Source organism: Mesoplodon densirostris, chromosome 7 (genome assembly GCF_025265405.1).
Source record: "Mesoplodon densirostris isolate mMesDen1 chromosome 7, mMesDen1 primary haplotype, whole genome shotgun sequence".
In the NCBI taxonomy this organism is placed as follows: Eukaryota; Metazoa; Chordata; class Mammalia; order Artiodactyla; family Ziphiidae; genus Mesoplodon; species Mesoplodon densirostris.
The window spans coordinates 69641914-69665069 of NC_082667.1; the positions used below are offsets into that span (position 1 = coordinate 69641914).

Below are 23156 nucleotides of genomic sequence, written 5' to 3' on the forward strand. Positions count from 1 at the left end.
ACATCCCCCCTATCCCCTGAGGACACATATTAGTTTCCCTGTCCCTTCCTCTGGGCAGGCTGGGTGTGGCACCCCTTCCTGGGGCGACCACAGCTCCCTGTGCGGTCCCTCTCCTAGACTGAATGGTCCCTGCTTCCTTCCTCCCTCCCTCCCTCCCTCCCTTCCTTCCTTCTTTCTTTCTTTCTTTCTTTTCTTTCTTTCTTCTTCTTTTTCTTTTTCTTTTTCCTTTTTAAAAAAAAATTATTGGAGTATAGTTGCTTTACAATGTTGTGTTAGTTTCTACCATACGGCAAAGTGAATCAGCTGTATGTATATAGGCATCCCCTCTTTTTTGGATTACTTCCCATTTAGGTAACTGCAGAGCATTGAGTAGAGTTCCCTGTGCTTTACAGTAGGTTCTCATTAGTTATCTATTTAAAACATAGAATCAATAGCATATATATATGTCAATCCCAATCTCCCAATTCATCCCACCCCACCCCTTTTCCCCCTTGGTATCCACACATTTGTTTTGTTCTCTATGTCTGTGTCTCTATTTCTGCTTTGCAAATAAGATCATCTATACCTTTTTTTTTTTAGATTCCACAAATATGTGTTAATATCTGATATTTGTTTTCCTCTTTCTGACTTACTTCACTCTGTATGACAGTCTCTAGGTCCATCCACGTCTCTACAAATGACCCAATTTCGTTCCTTTTATGGCTGAGTAATATTCCATTATATATGTGTACCACATCTTCTTTATCCATTCATCTGTCATTGGACATTTAGGTTGCTTCCATGTCCTGGCTCTTGTAAATAGTGCTGCAGTGAACATTGGGGTGCATGTGTCTTTTTTTTTTTTTTTTTTTTTTGCAGTACGCGGGCCTCTCACTGTTGGGACCTCTTCCGTTGCAGAGCACAGGCTCCCGACACGCAGGCTCAGCAGCCATGGCTCACGGGCCCAGCCGCTCTGCGGCATGTGGGATCCTCCTGGACTGGGGCACGAACCCGTGTCCCCTGCATCAGCAGGCGGACTCTCAACTATTGCGCCACCAGGGAAGCCCACATGTGTCTTTTTGAATTATGGTTTTCTCTGGGTATGTGCCCAGTAGTAGGATTGCTGGGTCATATGGTAGTTCTATTTGTAGTTTTATAAGGAACCTCCATACTGTTCTCCATAGTGGCTGTATCAATTTACATTCCCACCAACAGTGCAAGAAGGTTCCCTTTTCTCCACACCCTCTCCAGCATTTATTGTTTGTAGATTTTTTAATGATGGCCATTCTGACTGGTGTGAGGTGATACGTCATTGTAGTTTTGATTTGCATTTCTCTAATGATTAGTGATGTTGAGCATCTTTTCATGTGCCTCTTGACCATCTGTATGTCTTCTTTGGAGAAATGTCTATTTAGGTCTTCCTCCCATTTTTCGATTCGGTTGTTTGTTTTTTTGATATTGAGCTGCATGAGCTGCTTGTAAATTTTGGAGATTAATCCTTTGTCCATTGTTCCATTTGCAAATATTTTCTCCCATTCTGAAGGTTGTCTTTTCGTCTTGTTTATGGTTCCCTTTGCTGTGCAAAAGCTTTTAAGTTTAATTGGGTCCCATTTGTTTGTTTATTTATTTATTTATTTACTTTTGCGGCACGCGGGCCTCTCACTGCTGTGGCCTCTCCCGTTGCTCCGGATGAGCGGGCTCAGCAGCCATGGCCCACGGGCCTAGCCACTCCGCGGCATGCGGGACCCTCCCGGACCGGGACATGAACCCGCGCCCCCTGCATTCGCAGGTGGACCCCCAACCACTGCGCCACCAGGGAAGCCCCATTTGTTTATTTTTAGTTTCATTACTCTAGGAGGTGGGTCAAAAAAGATCTTGCTGCGTTTCATGTCAGAGAGTGTTCTGCCTATGTTTTCCTCTAAGAGTTTTATAGTGTCTGACCTTACATTTAGGTCTTTAATCCATTTTTAGTTTATTTTTTGTGTGTGGTGTTAGGGAGTGTTCTAATTTCATTCTTTTACATGTAGCTGTCCAGTTTTCCCAGCACCACTTATTGAAGAGGCTGTTTTTTCTCCATTGTATGTACTTGCCTCCTTTGTCATAGATTAGGTGACCATAGGTGTGTGGGTTTATCTCTGTGCTTTCTATCCTGTTCCATTGATCTATATTTCTGTTTTTGTGCCAGTGCCATATTGTCCTGGTTACTGTAGCTTTGTAGTATAATCTGAAGTCAAAAGCTCAATTTTTCTTTCTCAATGTTGCTTTGGGTGTTTGCAGTCTTTTGTGTTTCCATACAAATTGTAAAATTTTTTGTTCTAGATCTGTGAAAAATGTCATTGGTAATTTGATAGGGATTGCATTGAATCTGTAGATTGCTTTGGGGTAGTATAGTCATTTTCACAATATTGATTCTTCCAATCCAAGAACATGGTATATCTCTCCATATGTTTGTATCGTCTTTGATTTCTTTCATCAGTGTCTTATAGTTTTCTGCATACAGGTCTTTTGCCTCCTTAGGTAGGTTTATTCCTAGGTATTTTATTCTTTTTGTTACAATGGTGAATGGAATTGTTTCCTTAATTTCTCTTTCTGATCTTTGGTTGTTAGTGTATAGGAATACAAGAGATTTCTGTGTGTTAATTTTGTATCCTGTGACTATACAAAATTCATTGATTAGCTCTAGTAGTTTTTGGTGGCATCTTTAGGATTTTCTATGCATAGTATCATGTCATCTGCAAACAATGACAGTTTTACTTCTTCTTTTCCAATTTGGATTCCTTTTATTTATTTTTCTTCTCCAACTGCCATGGCTAGGACTTCCAAAACTATGTTGAATAATAGTGGCAAGAGTGGGCACCCTTGTCTTGTTCCTCATCTTAGAGGAATTGCTTTCAGTTTTTCACCATTGAGAATGATGTTTGCTGTGGGTTTGTCATATATGGCCTTTTTAATGTTGAGGTAGGTTCCCTCTATGCCCACTTTCTCCTGCTTCTTTCCTTTTCCATCTCCCAGGCATGTGCTATGTCCCTGGAAGGCGAGCACTTGTTGATTTTCCTCACCGCTCTGTTCTTATTCTATTGCTTCATTATGGTTACTTTTAATGTTTTCAATTTTAAACACATCTAATTGTGTCATTCAGATTATTCTATTATCTCAGGGTCTTAGGAACTAATGTTCATTTGATGAACTTGCCCTCTCTCCCCATTACTAGTTTCCTCATTTGATTTTGGATTGTTTGCTCATCTTCAGTGGGTCTTTTTCTTTGTTTCCTGTGGGAGTCCTCTGTGCCCAAGTTGTGTGTACCCTCAGGGGGAGATTGTATTTTTGTCTTTCCACCCAAGTTTTGATGGCATTTCTCAGCTTAGAGTTCCCCACTGCCAGGCCAATGTAAATATGGACTCTGCACTTACACATGGGAGAGTCTGGGGCTTCTATTTCTTGAAGGTGAATTTTCATTCAAGGGCCTGGACAAAGGACAAGTTTCCTTGCCACCTCCCCAAGTGACTGATGGAGGGTTTTCTTATCCCCATTCAGCCCTTCAAAATGTCCAGCTTGATGCAGGGGTGTCTTCCCACATCTCACCTAACACCAACTTGAGACCTCCCCTTCTCTCCCTGCATGGCTTTAAAACCTCCACCTCTAGCTCCAGGGGCCATACGCCAGGCCTGGCCCCATGCATCAGCTCCTACTCAGTTTTTGGTTAGACTTTCCTCCTCCTTTCTGGCATCCAGGGAATTTTTCTAAACTCCCTTAAGCATTTTTGAAACTTTGTCCTGCTGTATTTTGTCTAGCATTTCTACATGTTTGTAGCAGGAGGGAGACCCTTTTGCATCAGCTCAGTCTTTCATGTTTCCTGATGTCCACCTAGCATCTCCAGCACTTCATACACTGTCTCACACGCAGTAGCTGCTCAACCAATGTCTGAATTGGTGAATTGACACACAAGCTATAAATGTCTTGTTGCCAAATTAAGTCGTATGGACCCTGCTTGGGCCCTAGCTTGGCTGAGGCTCTCTGCCTTGGCGGAGAGGGCTCTTTTTCCATTCTGGTTGCTCTGGTTCAAATCAGTAAATAACAAAACCTATGCTGAGTTCGACACAGCACAAGCTTAATTCAGGGGTCAAAGAATGGAGAAGTGGGAACTAAGGTTCACAGATCAACTTCTCGCCCACCTGGCCAGAGGGATTTAATTTGAAAGGGTAAAGACAAAGGGAGGAGGAGTGAGGCTAATGATGGGGAGGTATATGCATTAGTCTACTGGGGAAGGGGCAGGGCTTTTTCGAGGGAGAGGGGTGCCATCCCTTTTTTATCCTTTTTTGGTCCTTAATGTTCAGTTACAGCCCCTGGTAGGTGTGTTATTTAATATGCCAATATAGTAAAATTAACTTGTAATGAGACTCAGAGTCTGTTGGAGGTCAGATTCATTGCTATCTTTGTCCTGGCTGTTTCCATCTGGGTTTTTTTGTTTGTTTGTAGCTTCCTTTCTTATCTCTGGGCCCTTTAACTTAAAGATTTATGTCCACTCCTGCTAAAGGTGGGGGATTGGCAGGATTTGAGCAAGGACATTCCTGCTAAAGGTGAGGGTTAGAGGGTTGTGAGCAAAGACCTGGAGCAGCTCCGGCAACAGTCTCTTGCATAAAGTCAGGAGCTGTGAATGGGTACTCACTTATGAAAAAATGCTAGAAAAACATTCCAACTTTTATATTTCTAGAAATACAGGGAAAAGAACACTCCAACTTTTATACTTCTGTAGATTTAAGTCTTCCCTGACCATAAGAGGTCAGATAATGGTGGACCCTAACATAGACATTGATTATTTCACCTTCAGGAGGCCTCACTTTGGCAGATTCCTTAAGCCTGCTGCCAGGATTATCGCAGATGTTCTTTTTCTTTAAAGCTGAAACAGTTTATAAGCCTCTGGAAACTGGTAGAAAGGGTTTGAGAATTTTCTTTTCTCATCTCCTTTAAATCATTAGAGATAACAGATGTCTACTAAACTTTTATTTTTCCTGATTTTTGATTTTCTAAACTTGTGATCCCTTTCCTCTAAATGAAATTAAAATCATTGCCTGATTTCTGATGTTTTCCATGAATCGTGACATGCTGCCTCATCTGATTGAGAAAGTCTCTCTCTCTCTCTCTCTCTCTCTCTCTCTCTCTCTCTCTCTCTCACACACACACACACACACACACACACACACACACACAATCAGCTTTTATTCATAATAATAAAGTTCCAATGATCTTCAGTGCTTGTGAGAAGTAGTACCATATAACAGCTAAAAGCATTGGCTCTGAATCATGACTCCTGGGTGCAAATGCTAGTTCCAGCTCTTACTTATTTTGTGACTTTGGACAAATTGCTCAACCCCTCTGTGCCTTGGTTTCCTCTTCTATCAGATGAGGATGGTAATATGCCAACCTCACAGAGTTACCATGAGGACTAATGGAGCTGATGCATGAAAAGTGCTTGGAGCAAAGCCTGCCCTGTAGAAAGTGCTCACTAAGTGTTACCTATCATTACCATGTTTTCATTCTTGGTCTCCATTTCCTCATCAGTAAAGTGAGGGGTGTGTCCTAAGACCGAAGAGCCCCTGAAGGAGCTAGAAAAGTTAATGATTCTAAAGGTTCAAGTTCATCATGTCAGTCCCCAGCCTGAGAACGCCACAGGATGAGGACACCCCTCCTTTGCCATCGCCCAGGCTCTGCCTCAGCCTGCCTCTCCCACCCCCGCTTAGCAGTGTCATTTCCTGATGGCCCTAGCCCTCTGTCCCAAAGTTGACCCTAAACAATTTGAAGGCAGTAACCACATCCTCATGTAAAAAAGGAGCCACAACAAAACTCCATGCCCATTCCAAATCTATTCCTGTGCATGTATTCTTCCCCTTCCTTGGAACAGCTTTATCTGGATGCCCACAGGAGCTAGTTCAATGCCACCTCCAGAACAAGGCCTAGAGGCAGCCCAAAACAGGAGATCTTCCCATATACAGTGGGACACCTGCCTGGGGTAGAAATGCAGACAAGGCTTCCAACCCAAGAAAGGAGGTAGTCTAGTGAAGCCTCTTTGTTTTTAATTTTTAATACAATTTTAAAGGTTACCTTCCATTTACAGCTATTACAAAATATTGGCTCTGTTCCCCATGTTGCACAGTACATCCTTGATCCTATCTTTCACCCAATAGTTTGTACCTCCCACTCCGCCACCCCTATATTGCCTCTCCCCCTCTCCCTCTCCCCACTGATAACCACTAGTTTGTTCTCTGTATCTGTGAGTCTGGTGAAGTCTCTTAATTGTAAGTAACAGAAACCTGCTCAAACTAACTTAAGAACAAAGGAAGCTTTACTGTAGGGAGAAAACAGAACTCAGGAGAACACAAGTTAATACCAAGTGCAAAAAAGCCTCATGAGAACTGTAACCAGAAGGCATCAGGCTGAGACAACCACTTACACTCTCCCCTCCCCACCCAACCCCACCACCCCAGAGTCACATGGTCTTTTCTATGCTCTCCTGTGTGACTCTCTTCCAGCATCCTTTCTCAATAGATCTGTTGTCTCTTCTTACTTACGTTGCACATGGCCCCAAATGGTGACTCTATGACTTTCTTCCTTGGCTTCCCATAGCCAACTGAGCAGTGTTGGTGGCTCTTAGTTGAAATACTGGGAAGACAGACTGATCATTGGACAGTCTGTGCATGGGTGCCCCCTGCATCAGGTATCTATTTCTAATCCAATCAGCAGTTATCCCCATGTAAAGAACCATAGAGCCTATTACTCCGTACAGGGGCTGTGGGTAGGGCAATTTATACTAAAAAAGGAAATGAAGGTAGAAGGTAAATTGAATGACATTTCAGGGCAGCAGTGGATTAGCAAGAAGTAGACCAAGTGATAGAAACCCAGGCAGAGAGCCAGAATTCAGGGCAGGATATTGGGGATGGGGCACTAAAGAGAACAAAGGCTCAGCACAAAAAAGAGAGGAGAGCTATGGAACCCCAGGATGCAGAGCTAAGCCAGTTGGGTGAGAAATGCTGGGTCTAGAGATTGGTTCAGCTACTGAGGTGGGACCAGGGATATCACTAGACCTAGCAGAAGGACTTGGAAAGGCAGAGATCAGAGAAAGTATATAGGAGTCAAGGGCACAATCAAGACCACTTATTTGCTCTTGGATTGCATTGCACTTATCTACTGCCTTGCATTGTTACTTAAGAACCATGAAAACAGTACAGGGCAAGTAAGTAAGCTTCTTAAGTCTTTGACCTTGAGTAGGTCACCTAACCTCACTGAGCCTTAGATTTTTCATTTGCAAAATGGTGATAATGAGAATATGAACTTCATATGTTGGTTATGAAATAATACACATGAAGTGCCTGGCTTGAAGCATGACCCATTATTGCTCAGTATTAGGACAAAAAATTAAATTTGAACGATTTGTAATCCCCTTGTCCTCCCATATTCTAAGAAGATGCTTTGGTTTCATTGGGTGGGAGTGCAATTGAAAGAAGAAAAAACTGCTAGAGAAAGTAGACGAGGAAAAAGAAGTGAGGGGAGGAGTAAGGCCAGGAAGCTGAGACAGTATTAGAATTTTAAGGCATGAGAAGAGACATATATGAGCAGCTGCCATTTGGACTGGAGAAAAAGAAAGGTCCAAAGAAGATTTTCAGTAAATTTGATTTCTAAAAGAAGAGACATCCAAAGAGGATTTTTAGCAGCGCACTTTGCAGAACACGGTGTGATGTAGCTAACCCTCTGCTGCCTCCTCAAGAAACATTCAGTAAACACCTACAGTGCTTTTCAAGGCTTCTTGGAGTCAGATTGGGTAGAAATTTTAGATTTGTCACCCTGCTACACACAGTCCCCAGGGGTGCCCAGTTTTATTGGTGTTACATTAATATTGTTATCCATACCTCTTTTGTCCTTCACCTCCTCACTCAAGGCTTAACTCCATGGAGTGTGTTAAGTGGGTACTTGTGGTTGATAGAAATAAAGTGATACTAGGAGTGGGGGTGGAAAAGAAGTTAAAGAAAGATTCTCAGTCACAAACACTTGATACAGAAATTAGAACATCAGTTGAAAGGTGTGATTTCAGTCATATGAAACCTTTTGTTTGCTTTCAGCTGTGTCTTCAAACAAATCTAAATCACAGTAGGACAAACAGCCAAAGCGAATCAGTGTTGCCTGTTCTTTAATAAAACTGGCACAGGCTGCTTTTGCTGGAAGGAAGCAGAGCCCTGCTCTTAGCTGCAATTCCTGACCTCCACAGTTTTACATCAGAGCATCATCAGTGCCAGGAAAGTTTTCTGAATCTCTCTATGGACGAAATGGAGGACAGTTTTATTCAGAACTTATAGGTTATTTAACTCCCTAAAAATCTATTTTTACAGCAACTGAGCCAAAATATTGCAAACAGAAGGCAAATTTAAATGGGGAAATAATAAATTGTCAAGATTTAGAAGCAATTTGGCAATATCTGTCAAAATCGTACATTTTCTTTTTTTATTGTGGCAAAAAAAACCCCACATAACATAATACTTACCATCTTAACCATTTTTAAGTGTACAGTTCTGTAGTGCTGAGTATATTTACACTATTGTGTGTACATTTTCTTTATACCTTGACATAGTAAGTCTGTATCTAGGAATTTGTTTTTCAGAAATATTCTCACACAAAGGTATATGAGGAAGAATACTCATTACAACATTGTTTATAAAAATAAGAGATGGAAAGAAGTGATTTTTTATTAATAGGGGACATATTTTAAAACTCTGGCTGCTTTTATGTAATTAAATACCATGCAGCAATTAAAAAGAATAAGGCAGATCTGTATGTACTGATATAGAATGCTCTCTGGTATATATTACTAGGTGGGGAAAAACAGAAGAGTATCTCTAGCTAGCTGCCATCTGGGGAAAAGACAGGTGGGTCAGAGTCAAATGCTTGTATGCATGTATAGAATTTTATATGCATAGAATATCTCTATGTACACATACCAGAAACTCAATGTCTCTAGAGCAAACTGGGAGAGTAGGGGGTCAGAACTGAAAGATGTATTCACATTTCACCATATGCCTTTTGGTACTGTTTGTATGTATACATGTTACCTTTTTAAAAGAATGTTATTTAAATAAACAAAGAAAACTTTGATTAGAAAGTGAATATTGCAAAACAATCAGGACTCCAAACTTAATCTGTAAGTTTAAGATTTCCCCCAGCACATAATTTAAAAAATTCTACAGGCTGATTCTATGGAAGTGAAAAACTAAATAGTCTAGAATAGCCAGAAAATATCTGAAAGACAGTAATGATGGTGGGGGAGGGAGGTATTGGGGGGAAGGGGAGCAGTAAAGAGAAAAGACTAGCCAAACCAGATATTAAAAGCTATATTAAATAAGACTATGTGACACTAGCGTATGAATAAACAGATCACTAGTGTATAATCGGAAGTCCAGAAAAAGACCCAAATTTATTTCAAATTAAGTGTAAGGAAAAAATATAATTTCCTGTCACTTGGGGAAAGATGGTAATGGCACAACTGGAAGTCATGGAAAAACACAATTTGCTCCATAGTTCAATCCTTAAACCAAAATAAACTCCAAGTATGTCAAAGATTTAAATATTTAAAAATGAAGGCATAAACGCATTAGAAGAAAACATGATAGAATCATTTTATACTCTAGAGCAAAATCCCTTCCAAGCAAGTCACAAAACCCAGAGGTCATAAAAGAAATAACTGATAAACTAAAAGCATCTTTTTAATTGTGGAAAATATTTAAACATTTTAAAGGTGAAAGACAAAGTGGGGGGAAATGTTTGTAGCCCATACAATAAGCAAAGGGCTAATTTCTTTAATATATAAAGAGCTCTTATGGGTCAACTTTTTAAAGAACAATAAACCAATTTTAAAAATGATCAAAACACATAGACAGGCTTTCAGATATTTTAAAAGATGCTTAACCTCATTTACAATTATGGAAATGGAAATTCATTCCACGGAGCTATAATTTTTGATCTATTGGACTTTTGATAACTATATGTTGACAGAGGTGTAGAAAAACAGACACTGTAATATGCTAATTGTGGCAGTGCTGATTGGTACAGCTTTGTGGAGGGCACATTTCTCTGACTCATAGTTCCTATCCAGAAACTCATATACACAGATATCCTCACACATAAGCACGTGCTATTTATCGAACACTCTGTGACAGAAAGAGTACAAAAACTTAAATATCTATTAGTAGGGGACCAGTTTTAAAAAAATAAGAATTTGAGATTAAACATTGCCAAGACAAATCATTTGGTTAACAAAGGAAGTGCAGCAGAGTATTTGTAGTGTACTCCACTTGTGTTGTCATTAAAGATGCACGCTTACATTTCTTGAAGGGCATATAAGAATATGAATAGTGGTTGCCTCTGGGGTAGGGACCTGAGAGACTGGGGATGGGAAGGGCCAGGGAGTCTTTCATTGTGTTGCCTCTGGTGCCTTTTGAATGTTGTACAATGTCTTTGCAATATCTGTTCAAGAAAGTGATTATTTTACAGTTGAAATAAAAAAGAAATAAGCCAAACACTCAAGCTTAGGAATCTTCAAGAAAGCACATTGTGTGTTCTTGATGAATTGTTCTCATCCTGGTGAACAACAGACCTCATCTAGACTCTGTTCATGGAGTCAGGCCCATGTGGTACCAGTTTGACCTGAAACACCCCTGAGGACATGGTCCCCAGGAATGGGCTGGGCAAAGGTAGAGATTTATAATCCAGGTGACCAAAAGCAGTTGGCTCAGAGAAAGAGTATAATTTAATTTTTCCAAGGAGGAAAGCAAAGGTCAGAGTCAGTGCTTGGCCTTAGGTCTGAGGGGTGAGGCCACAAACAGGAAGACCCTGGAAGCCCACATAGCATGGGAAGGGCCAAAAAGTACCTGAAGCCCCTCCTGGTGTGTTGGCAGCCACATGGCCTAGGAGGGCCTGATGTCTTAAAGAATTAGAGAGGACTGGCCAGAACTTTCTCCAGAAAGGCTCCAGAAGTGATCACAACCACCCCCTCTTCACCTCCAAAACTACCAGGCGGTGGTCCTACACGCTTCAGGTGTTTAATGCCCTGCAGAAGACGGGACCTTGTCTGTGGATTGTCCCACATTCATGGGCCTGAATCCTGCAGGGGCCAGTGTGAGCTTCCCTCCTGAGAGTGTGCCCTGTGGACAGGGGCCTGTTCACAGGCCATTTGCAACCAGTCCACGATGTGCTAAATCCAAAAGTTAAGATTAAGTGTTTAGAAATAGCAGTTTAACAATGTCCAATGACTCTACTAACAAAAAAATCAGAACTTGGATACAGCCAGCTACAGATTTGATATTTTAAAGTGAAAACAAACTGGTCTTCTACTAGAGTTGAGAAGCATTGTTCTAGAGGCAAGGAGTATTTCTTGAGTCATCTTTACCTCCAATACCTGAGTCAGGGTCTGGGATATCACAGATGCTTATCTGAAGTTACCACAGTCCACAAGGTTTTTTTTTAAATAATAAGACTGAGGCTTGGAAAATATATGTGACTTCCCCAAATGCTAATGGCAGCACAGATCCTCAGCCCAGGACTCCTGACTTCCTTTCTAGAGCTTTCTCCTCTCTCTGCTAAAAGAGAGGAGACATAGGCAGCCCTGAAAATTTCATCCTGTTGTATATACTAAAAAACTTACCTAGTCTTCACCAGATTCTGTGTCTGAGACAGTTTTTTTTTTAAATAAATTTATTTATTTTATTTATTTTTGGCTGCATTGGGTCTTCACTGCTACGCGCGGGCTTTCTCTAGTTGCTGTGAGCAGGGGCTACTCTTCGTTGCAGTGTGCGGGCTTCTCATCACAGTGGCCTCTCTTGTTGTGGAGCACGGGCTCTAGGCGTGTGGGCTTCAGTAGTTGTGGCTCGCGGGCTCTAGAGCACAAGCTGAGTAGTTGTGACACACGGGCTTCAATAGTTGTGGCTCACGGGCTCTAGAGCGCAGGCTCAGTAGTTGTGGCACACGGGCTTATTTGCTCCGTGCTATGTGGGATCTTCCTGGGCCAGGGCTCGAACTGTGTCCCCTGGACTGGCAGGCGGATTCTTAACCACTGCGCCACCAGGGAAGCGCTGAGGCAGTTTAGAGTAGATTTTCCAATGAATATTTGACATCTAGTGGTAAAAAAAAAAAAGCTGTATGCACCTCGTATAGACTTCATTCATTCATTCATTCATTCAGTATCAAACACCATTCATTCATTCATTCAGTATCAAACACCATATTCGAGAAATCACTTGTCCTTAAGAGGCTCATGGTCTCTTGGGAAAGAATGACATAGAAATAGGTGATTACAACACAGTGCAACTTGGGCCGGGAAAGTCAAGTCCAGGGCACACAGGGAGCACAGAGCAGAGCCTTCCCCTGGCTCAGGAAGCTGAGATTTCATGAGCAATATTAAACTCAATATTTTAATGCTCAAAAAGTATTAGCTCCTTTCTTGTCTTGCTCTTGCTGGACCATCAGGACCAGGATAGCAGTTTTTGTTGTCGCCTTCTCTGGGTGAGGATGGACTCATGAGCTGAGCATGTTAGGAATGCAGCCAGTGCATGCCCTTTGGCTGAATGGGGTAGCTGTCCCAAGAGCTGTATCCCCAGCCACCTCTACATCTGGTCTTCGGGTCTGTTTTGAGAAAGTCTTGTTCATTTCCAGCTCCTGGTCAGAGCATCCGTGGGCTGTCACTCCTGTCTGTTTAGTTCTTCAGCTTTCTCATCCTGAATGTATTCCCATTGCAAACAAGTTCTCCCAGTCTGTCAGAGATGCCCTCCCTTGAGCCAAGAGCCACCACCCAGGTGTCCAGCTTGCCTGCAATGAGAGATGCTTAACATAAGGGGGTAGGGGACAGGCCTATAAAGGGAGATTGGGGTCATCTCATGAACAGCCTGAATACCAGGCTGCTGAGGTTACACATAGAACAGTAGGAACAGGGCGGCCATTGAGTGTTTCTGAGAGGGAAGTGACCAGAGACAAGGGTATTCGTTCATTCAACAAATAATTATTGACATCTGTTGTGTGCAAGGCACTGAGTGAGGCTCTGTGCTGGGCCCTAGAAGCACAGAGATGAATAAGACCCAGTGTGGGAGACACATCACATCCCCCTGGGTTATAACACACTCTCTACCCCATGCAACAACTTAAAATCCTTATCTCAGAGAAGGAAAGAAATCAAATTGTCTGTGAAACTTCATAGGATAGGAACTTAGCTACAGAAATTGTAAAGCCATAAGTCACGCTTCCAGTTGTTCTGTAACTATGTAAACATCTCAATTTTTGTTTGCTTATCTATTTCAGGATAGAAATAGATAAGCAAACAAAAGAAGAAACAGGAGCCCCATCTCACGGAGAGATATTCTGCTACTCCTCAGATTCTGCCCCCGCATTATAACGTTTCGTCTCCTTGACACTATGTAGCCAATGAGGTTTACAAGGCCTGGCTTCGCAGGCTAAGGGAGAATGAGGAAAGAGCCAGCAGTTACAGACTGCCGTGCTGCGTGTTATGATAGAGTTCTGTACTAAAGGGCACCAAGGAGAAAGTATCCGTTCTGTCCAATTCCATCCTGAAGGAAGGACCTCACAAAATCACGAGCTGAATTTTGTAGGACGGAGAGAGTTTGCTGGGTATACAAAAGGGAAGGGCACACCAGGCTGCACGGAGGTGTGAAACATCTTCATGAAACTGTAAGTGATGGGAGAGCGCTAGGAGAGGGAGTAGGACAGACACATTCATTCACTCATTTTTTCCTCGAAGGTTTCCTGTGCACCTGTTATGGGCTGTGCCCTGAGGGAAGCAGGAAGGCACACAGAAGTGCATAAGACACAGATCTCACCCTGAAAGGGCTCGAGGACTCAGAGTTCAGTTTGGCAGAAAACCCAAAAAGCAGTGCTTTTTCTCAGAAGAGGAAGGCTTAAGGAAGGAAGGCAGATGATTCTTTCAGTCTTGCTATTGTCTTTCATCCTCATGTGGCTTATAGCCTCCATTTACTGAGTGTCTACCCTGTGCCAGGCGCTATGATAGATTCCTTACACACTAACCTATTTCAGTGAATCTTCACAACAACTCTGTAAATGTGGTTATGACTGATTTCGTTTTCCAGATGAGAAAACCAAAGCCCAGAAAAGTTAGGTAAATAGCCCAAGGTCACACAGCTAAAAATCAGTAGTACTGGAATTTTGAGTTCTTTCCTTTTCACTGGTTCTTTGCTTTTCCTTCTGTTGACTCTCCATTCCTATAAGACTTTCATTCCTCGCCTGCATCTATCAGAATTCCACCCAGCCTCCCATATTCCACTCTGCTATGATGCTTTTCCTGGTTCCAAGTACATGTTGTTTCTGCTCCTCCAATCTTCCACAGCATCTTGTATCCCACTTTGGCCCCTTCCCTGCCTCATATTATGGGTGTCTGCGTGTGCCTATGGAAGAACCAGCACAATGCAGGCGTCCATCTGAGCCAGGCTGTGCTCTGGACCCACCCCTTCCTCTCCCCAGTAGGGCTTTACATAGGGCTCACAATACATTAATAAGTGTCTGTTGAATTAAGCTGAAAACTTTAGCTCTCGGTTCCCTGACAGAAAGACTGCTATAAGCAAAGCCATCTGACCTTTTGGTCTCCACAGCTGCCACCAGTTCTCCAAACTACAACCTATTCTCAGCAGGCTCCGGTTATAGCAATTCTTAATTATCTTCCTATTCAAAAGCAAAATTAATGTTTCATTAATCAATGGGTAAAGAAAATCAAAAGTCTGTTAACTGGCAAGCCAATGCTGTCCCAAAGGGAATTGATCCATGTATGTTGTGGGCAGCCTGTTCATTGGTAACCACAGCTCCTGAGAGCAGCCCTCTGGGGAAATGCTGGGGGAACTGGAATCTTTTTTGAAATAGCTTTTAAATACATAGAAACGCATTGGATTCTTTTTTTTTTTGCGGTATGCGGGCCTCTCACTGTTGTGGCCTCTCCCGTTGTGGAGCACAGGCTCCGGACGCGCAGGCTCAGCGGCCATGGCTCACGGGCCCAGCCGCTCCGCGGCACGTGGGATCCTCCCAGATCGGGGCACGAACCCGTGTCCCCTGCATCAGCAGGCGGACTCTCAACCACTGCGCCACCAGAGAAGCCCCGCATTGGATTCTTATTGGGAGTTTTGTGTGTGGGGGGAGAGGAATAGGGAAGGGGAGATTATGTGCTTTGTGTAGAGACTAACTATTTCATAGATTTCATAGATGCATACGTTTAACCAACAAGCACTGACAGATATGTATGTGTTATCTGGAGCAAAATTATTCTTTAAAATGTAATGAGATCTCCTCAGAATATATTCAAGAATCAATACAAATATAAAGGGTGTGCTCATCTGGCTGAGGATCTGGGATCATGACTGCAAACATGACTGGGGCTTTCGAAATGAGGTTTTCCTCTATACTGATGTCCAAAGGGTTTTCTTTCTCAAATCGGTTTGCTGTTCATCTAAAACTCACCCCTTTGAATTATCTGCATGCAGATTAGCGACCCCAAATTTAAGCAAATATATATATAAACATATAAATGTTTATATTTATATATCAAGTACATAGAATGTACAATCCTTACCACAAAGAAGTGGGCCTAAGGTTAACTCCAAAGCTTTCAAACTAGGGCCTAAGACAGCAGCAGTGTTTGTTGCAGGGTGGGTGTCTGGCCTGGGTTAGGGATTTATTTTATTCTCCCAGACCCCATGGAGGTTTTGCATTCTTTACAACATGCATCCTGACCTACTGGAATCTAATATATTAGCATCTAATATACTTTTACTACTTCCGGGACAATGCAAGGACCTTAGAACACTTTAAATCCTCTCACTCCAATGATACCTTAAGTATTATTGTTGCCAAGTAATGAAATTTTACATATATTTAGCCCTGCAAGACTAAATTCATATTGTTTTGTACAGTCAATATTCACTTAGCGTCACCCCTATATTAACCCTTTCTGTTGCTCTTCCTTCCTTTTTGCATTTCCATTTCCCTTCAGGGACCGTTTCTTTACAAATGAAGAATTCCTTTAGCATTGCTTTTCCTGAGAATTTGCAGGCAAAAATTCTCTCAGTTTGTGTTTTTCTGGAAATGTCTTTATTTTGCCTTTGTTTTTAAAGGTTACTTTTTAATAAGTAAGTTGGCAATTATTTTCTTTCAGTATTTAAAAGACATGATTCCTCTGCCTCTGACCTCCATTATTTCGTTGAGAAGTCCTGTGTCAGTCTGACTTTACTCTTATGAAGATAACATGTCTTTTTCTGTGGCTGCATTTAAGATTTTGTCTTTGTCTCTGGCTTTCAGCAGTTTTTACTGCATACTGAGATGTGGTTTTGTTTGTATACATTTAATTTGTTCCTTTGGGGGTTTTGTAGCATTTCTTGAATCCATGGCTTGATATCTTTTGTCAGTTTTAGAAAATTCTGGCCAGTATTTCTTCAAAGATTGGTCCTACCCGAATTTTCTCTCTCCTCTTTATCTGGGACTCCAATTACATACATGTTAAGTTTTGCCATCATTTCTCATATGTTTCTTATGCTTTTTTCCCCTATATTCTCCGTCACTTTTCCTTCCATACTTTAGTCTGGATATTCCCTAATCCTCTCTTCTGCTGACCTAAACTAGTACTGTTAAACCTGTTAGTTCTTAATTCCAGTTATCATATTTGTCAGTTCTAGAATTTTCACTTGATTCCTTTTTACAAATTTCAGCTTGTTGCTAAAGTTCTCCTTTATGATTTCTGCTTCCTGGAACATATTTAACACATTACTGACTGAGACATATTAATATGTCTTTTGTTACCTGAACATTATTGACCAGAGACGTATCAATACGTTTTTAGAGAATGATACAATTAACATCACCGTGTGAAGTTGTTAGAGCTTAAAATTGATCAAGGGTTCATTATACAACTTATGATTGTCGTTATCATTCACATTTTGCTCTGTTAGGTTTTTGTTTCAACCTTGTGTATATTATAAAGGTAAAATTTTCAAAAATGATGCATCGCAAAATTTTGAGTGAAGAAGAATTTTTTTGGTGAATTTTATGCAGATACTTTCTCTGTTTGTCCAAGCGACATATTTACTAGTGTCTCAGAAGATGATAGTTCTTCAGAATATAGTTCTGATTCAGATGATGTGAATAGTAGACCAACAAAAAGACAAAAACCGTTAGTGATCGATTCTGATACGGAAAGTAAAAATGAAACTCACGGTGCTGGAGAATGCTCCTTTGCTTCTACAGAACAGTGGATTGAAGACAACGTTTCACGAAAATTAGAAGCCTTTACAGGTGTGTCAGGTGTAACTATTGAATTTAATAACCCACAAAGTGTTAGTGAAATAACAGAATTAATTTTTGGCCAGCCAAAATAAAAATCACCGGTCACAGGCGTTAGTTTCTGCAAAAATCACACAGTGAATAATGAGTTAATCACTGCTTTTGTTTAAATACAAGTTTGAGGACTACAATATCTGGATTACCTGTGAGACTGAGTCTATTGTCTTTATTCCTTGGTCCAGTTTCCTTGTGTGTCTGACAATTTTTTATTGAATGCCAGACATTGTGTATGGAAAATTGTAGAGGCTCTAGATGACATTACCTTCCTTCACAGATTTACTTCTACTTCTAGCAGGCAGTTAGAGTAGGGCAGATCACTTTAATCAAATCTTGAGTTGGACAGTTGTGAAGTTGAATTTCAGTCTTTGTGAGAGCTACTTTATTTATGGTTCATCCCAACTCCAAGAGTGTAGGTCTTCTGAGATCCTAAGTGAAAGCCTGGGGACCTTAGTGTCTTCTTCTGGTTTCTGACTTACAGTTTTAATCTTCTCAAAATGTGAGGCTGCTGAAAGCTCTGTTCAACCTCTTAGCTACTCAGATTTGCAAGCTTTCCTTCCTGTGACTCTTACAAATCAGCAACTGCCACAGAAGGAAGGCAGTGCCAAGTGTGGGGCTCCCTTCTCTGTCCTTCCTTTCTCTTCAGGATCTTGGCTCAAGTCATTTTTTTCTCCCCAGTCCTGTGAGACTGCCAAAAGCTATGCTCAGCTTCTCAGCCTCTTAGCCTTGTATGGCTGATGAAACAGCCAGTGTCTGGAGGGGAAAAGCAGCTTGGAATATCTGACTCACTTATGTGCATTCCCCTTCTCTCCAGGACCTCAGCCTTCAAGTCCTGGCTGCACTGAGAGCTCTCCAGTACATTAAACCAAATTGTTTTGTTGTGTCTTATCCATCTTTTCTAGTTGTTCTTGGCAAGTTGTTGGTCTGATACAAGTTAGTTCATCATCATTGGAGGTGAACCTAGAATTTCTTTAAGACTTTGGGTTCATCTCTCCAACGTAAGCTGTGTCTCTGACATCATTCTGATCCTTTGTCTTCGACCCAGTCTCGCTTTCTGGTGTCAGTACTAGTGTGCTAAGGCGGGGAACTCTATGTCTTTTCATCTGCACTTGTTCAAAATTCTCCTTTAAGTTATATTTGTTGCATAAGTTATATTTGTTATTTGTTTCCATTCCTCACTTATATTGCAAAATACTGTATTATACCAGGTGTGACTTCCTTCAATGTGAGTGTGTTGGCAAAATTCTGTGGTGTGGAAGGGGCTTATAATACTCTGGTACTTTGATTGGCAGACTTTCCTCTGAGTTGCTGTCTCTCTCCTGCTAATTGAAGCACTCTTTTTCTGTGTCCAGCATCTCACTCCCATAAACACACTACAAAGGAACCACCTGCCCTGAGTTTGAACTCAACCTAGCTGCCTTGGAGCCTTGCTTCCCAATTTATTGATACCCAGTGCCTCTGAGGGACAGACTTGCTAAGTATGTCGTGATAATTGCAAAGACAATTGGGTTTTGATTTTTCCAAATATTTAAACTCTTAATATTTAAAACCTCTATGGATTTAAAATAAATAATATTTTACAGTAGTCAACTAGTAGGACTCTGATTTATTCTTACTTCTAAGAAGTTGTGAAATTGTGTCACTTTTCTCAATGTTTGTGATATTAGATATGAATCAGGAATTATTAAAGATTTCCTTGATGTCTTTGAAAAGGAATTATATTAAAATAATGAATATTTTGCTGAATATAAAGAATAGACTATGTTGGCTCTATGTTGATCACCAACCAATGCATAGATAGGAATGTCTAGTGTGGTAGATGCCCTCCGATTCAACTCAGTTGAGAGCAGTAGTTGATTACTATAATCTAAAACAGACTGTGTTAAGGCAGAGAATTTTAAAAATTAAAAATGAATATGTGAAATAGTTTAACTTAAATCATGTCATACAAATGTATCTTCAGTCTCAAAGATACATCACTCCAAAAACTCATCAGCCTGGATTTCCAGTTTAGCCTTTATGAAAGTGACTCTAGAACTTAAAGATACCTGCAAAGCAATCTGAGTGCAGAATCCCCAGCTTTTCCAACCTTTCCCAATCTTTAACAGTTATCTTGCTGTCACCTAGTTATACAATATTTTTAGCAACTTGCCTTCCAAAGCAGTCATAAAATAACATCTTCCTTTTCTCACTCATTTCTTATCAATTTCAAAAAAAAAATTAAATACAGTATAAGGGTAAGTGACATAAGGAGGTTTGGGAACAGACCCAACTTACTCTTAGTAAACATACAGCTCTAGTGCAAGAGCATAAGTGTGCTGCTGTATAGCAAAGAGCGGCACGTAGCCGAAGCACTCAGAACGCCATGGGCTCCGTCAGTACTACTCCAGAGGGGAGGACAGGCATTGGTTAGTCCTGCAAGGAGCTTATGTGGCAGACAGTCAAGAAAGATTCTCCAGTACTGCTAAGGAGTACAACTCACTTTGTTCAGGCTTGGGTTGAATCTATGTCGCTTGGAAGTCACCTTCCTTGCTACCACCCCTCACATTCACTGGCATCATTTCAGAATGATTGAAAATAGCCTTTTCACCAATCTGTAATGTAAATCTGTAAATTTATTAATGACAGTGAACTTTGTGTGTGTTACCAAGGGCCAGATGCTAAACACTTTACGTGGATCATCTCATTGAATCTGCACAACTCTATTAAGTTATACTGTTAGCCTCGTTTTATGCTTGAGGAAAATGTCAAGTAGACTCAGAGGAGTGAAATGACTTGCCCAAAGGGTTATCCATAGTAATGGTAGATGCAGAATTCAAGTCCAGGTCATCAGAATCCAGAACCCACATTTTTACACACACTGACTGCATCCCTTGTCACAGAACTTGGAAGTTGGTGATGAGGCCTTTCTGTTGTAGCCTACAGCCTGCCTCTAAGGCTGAGGCCGGCTCCCCATGCTGTCATTTTCCTTCTTTTGCTCCAGTCAGCTCTTTAAATTCAGCCCACTTTCCTTTCCTTCAGGAGTTGATGCTTTCCCTTTCTCTAGTCCTCTAAATTCTCCCCATCCCCAAAACCCGGCAAAGTGCAGGGTTCTTTCATCCTAAGCTCCCTCTTTATTCATTGATCCTGAAGACATCCTTGTGAGCTTTTTGTGATTTAAGGATTTTACTGTGATCACTATGGTGACATAGGGTAAGAGAAAAACTCATGCGGGAAGAAAAACGACAGAGGTTCCAGAAACAACATATTTGAATTCTGGTTCCTGAGCTACCATTCTTCATGTCCATGCTGTCATGGGAACCAAATATTCCCTTGAGCTGTTGCCCTCCATATTTAATCCTGAGAATGGGGCTCCCCAATTCCCTCTGCCCCTTTAGCAACAGCCCTGATGATCCCCACACCCATAAAGGCTCCTTTTCCCAGCACAGATGCCCCCTTGTTTGGGGGAAGGGGAGCTTGTACTGTAAAGCCCTTCAGACTGGGAGGCGGCTATTTCCCGGGAACTCTGTCCCCTACACACGACAGCAGTAACGAGCCTTCTGGGCATTACCTAATGATCGCTGTTTAGGGCTAAATAGCATGGCTTTTGGAAAAGCTTTGTTAAAATGTTGGTATTTTACCTGGCACCCATGGGGTTGAGTGGACAGTGGGCAGGACAGCCATAACTTCAGCCACTGTTAACCATTAACTCTGGAAACAGATTTGTTCATTGGAATAACTGTCACCCAGGAAGGACTTACTGCTTGCTCTGAAATGGCAAAAACTCAGAAAAAGCCCAAGGATAAGCTTAAACTGCCACTATCAGGTAACCTAATTGTCTGTCATCCCTCACCTTTAGTATCAGAATACCAATTGTTAGCTGGACACATGGCCACCCAGTATAAAGACTACATTTCCCAGCTTCCCTTTCATTAGCCATAGCCATGAAACTAAATTCTGACCAAGGAGGTGTAAGGAAAAAAATGTGTGCAATTTCCTGGAAGAGTAGTTAAAAGGAGAAAGCAGGTCCCTTTCTGTCCCTCAGACTCCCCACCTACAAACTTTTTTGCATAAGAGAAAAATAGACTTTTATTCTTGTTTTAAGCTAGATATTTGAGGCCTCTAAATTATATGCAGTCAAACCTATTCCTGACATAGGTAAGAATTCCAAAAGTATTTCTGAGATTGAGATACTTGTTTCTTATTCCCTTTCAAGGTGACTGTCATGTGAAGGATAGTTACATGGAAGAGTCTCTGACTTTCTTTTTCTTGACTACACTGTCTTAAAGCACACACATATTTTGGTTTCAAGTGACTGGGGAAGAGTCATTTGTTCTCATTGGTTACTGTCTTCTATACACAATTTTTCAATTAAATGAGGGTTTAGAAGTCAGAAACAATACAGAATCCTACACACACTTGGTCTCATCCTACACACACTTGGTCTCATCCTACAAGCAATCCCCACGCCCACCCCACAGGTGGGAAAACAAATGAAATAAGCCCACTTATTTTATTCCTTGGATTCAATTGTTGCATACCCTGCAAGGAAATAAGAATAGATATTTCCAAGATTGAACCATCATCCACAAGAAGTCGGTAATATATAAAATAAATGCCTAAATAAATTACAGCTAGAGTTGATAAAGTAATTTTTCACCATCAGATGGTTCCCGTAAAAAAGCACTAAAGTGTCAATCTGCATGAAGCCTCGGGCCCCATTTCAAGTTATCTGTTAATTACACATCCCTCTTTTATTCCATTGCCTCTGCTATTGTGGCAAGTGTCTGGTTCATTTTATCCCAGATTAAAAAATTAAGTAGATTTCAGTTGCAGCTGCTGCAGCGGACACGTTGAGATGCATTTCCTATAGAGACCATCGCAGCCTGCTAGACTGGCCCAATGATGATTAATTTCAATGACTTGAATCACTGAGGAAGAGGGAAGCTGCTTCCATTTTAATTACAAGAGTGCAACACTTTCACCCCAGTTCATTGTCCTGAAACAAAAGACCTCCTGAAAGGCAGATTAAAAAAATCCAGGGTGTGGTGGCCTCTACTTACAAAGATCTCCTTTTTTCAGTCCGTGGCACCACAATTTAGCTCTGTATTGGGAAATACTGGCAAGCCATTGGGGTTTGCAAACAGATTGGAAGATAGGAAGAAAGGTCGTTCAGTTTATTTTGGTTTATTTTACTTGGGCAATTAAACTGTATTGAGCTGGTCACGATATGAGATAGCATCTCACCATCATTGTATGTGTTCTTCATAAAAAGGTCAAGAAAATTAGCTCTGAAAATTAACTCAAATAAACATGTCTGAGTTTATTTATTTATTTATTGTCCCACGGAGACAGAGCCAAAGACAGCCCAAGCTGTTTTCTTCTCTCTCCTTTTCCATTTGGATAAATAGCATCTTCCAGCAAGGCTCAGCACAGTTGCCACTTCCTCTGCCCTGCCCTGCAGTGGGAGTATTGGGGGTTGGGGGGTAGGGATTGAAAGAGCAGAAGACCTTAGGTGAGACATGTCTGCCTGGGAATGCCTGTGCTGTGTGACCTTGAAGAGGTTCCTTAGGCTTTCTGAGCCCCAGTTTCCTCATCTGGACCCTGGAGGAGAATTAACATTCTCCTAGGTCATACTTGTTATGCATATTAAATGAGATACGTTATATAAAGCACTCAGGATGTTGCCTAGCCACAGAAGGAACATCATAGGTGTAATTTACTTTTCTTTGCACATTCAGTAGCGTTTTTTTGAAAAAAAATCTCCTGATGCTAATTGATCAACAAGTCAGAAAACAGGGATTCAAATTAGACTGTTC

The 23156-nt window shown here is 41.3% G+C and overlaps 1 protein-coding gene across 1 annotated transcript in view; it reads left to right on the top strand.

The window, feature by feature from the left end:
* Positions 1-23156, top strand: part of SPON1 (spondin 1) — a 274713-nt gene that overhangs the window by 166626 nt on the left and 84931 nt on the right. The gene's annotated exons all lie outside the window — the stretch shown is intronic.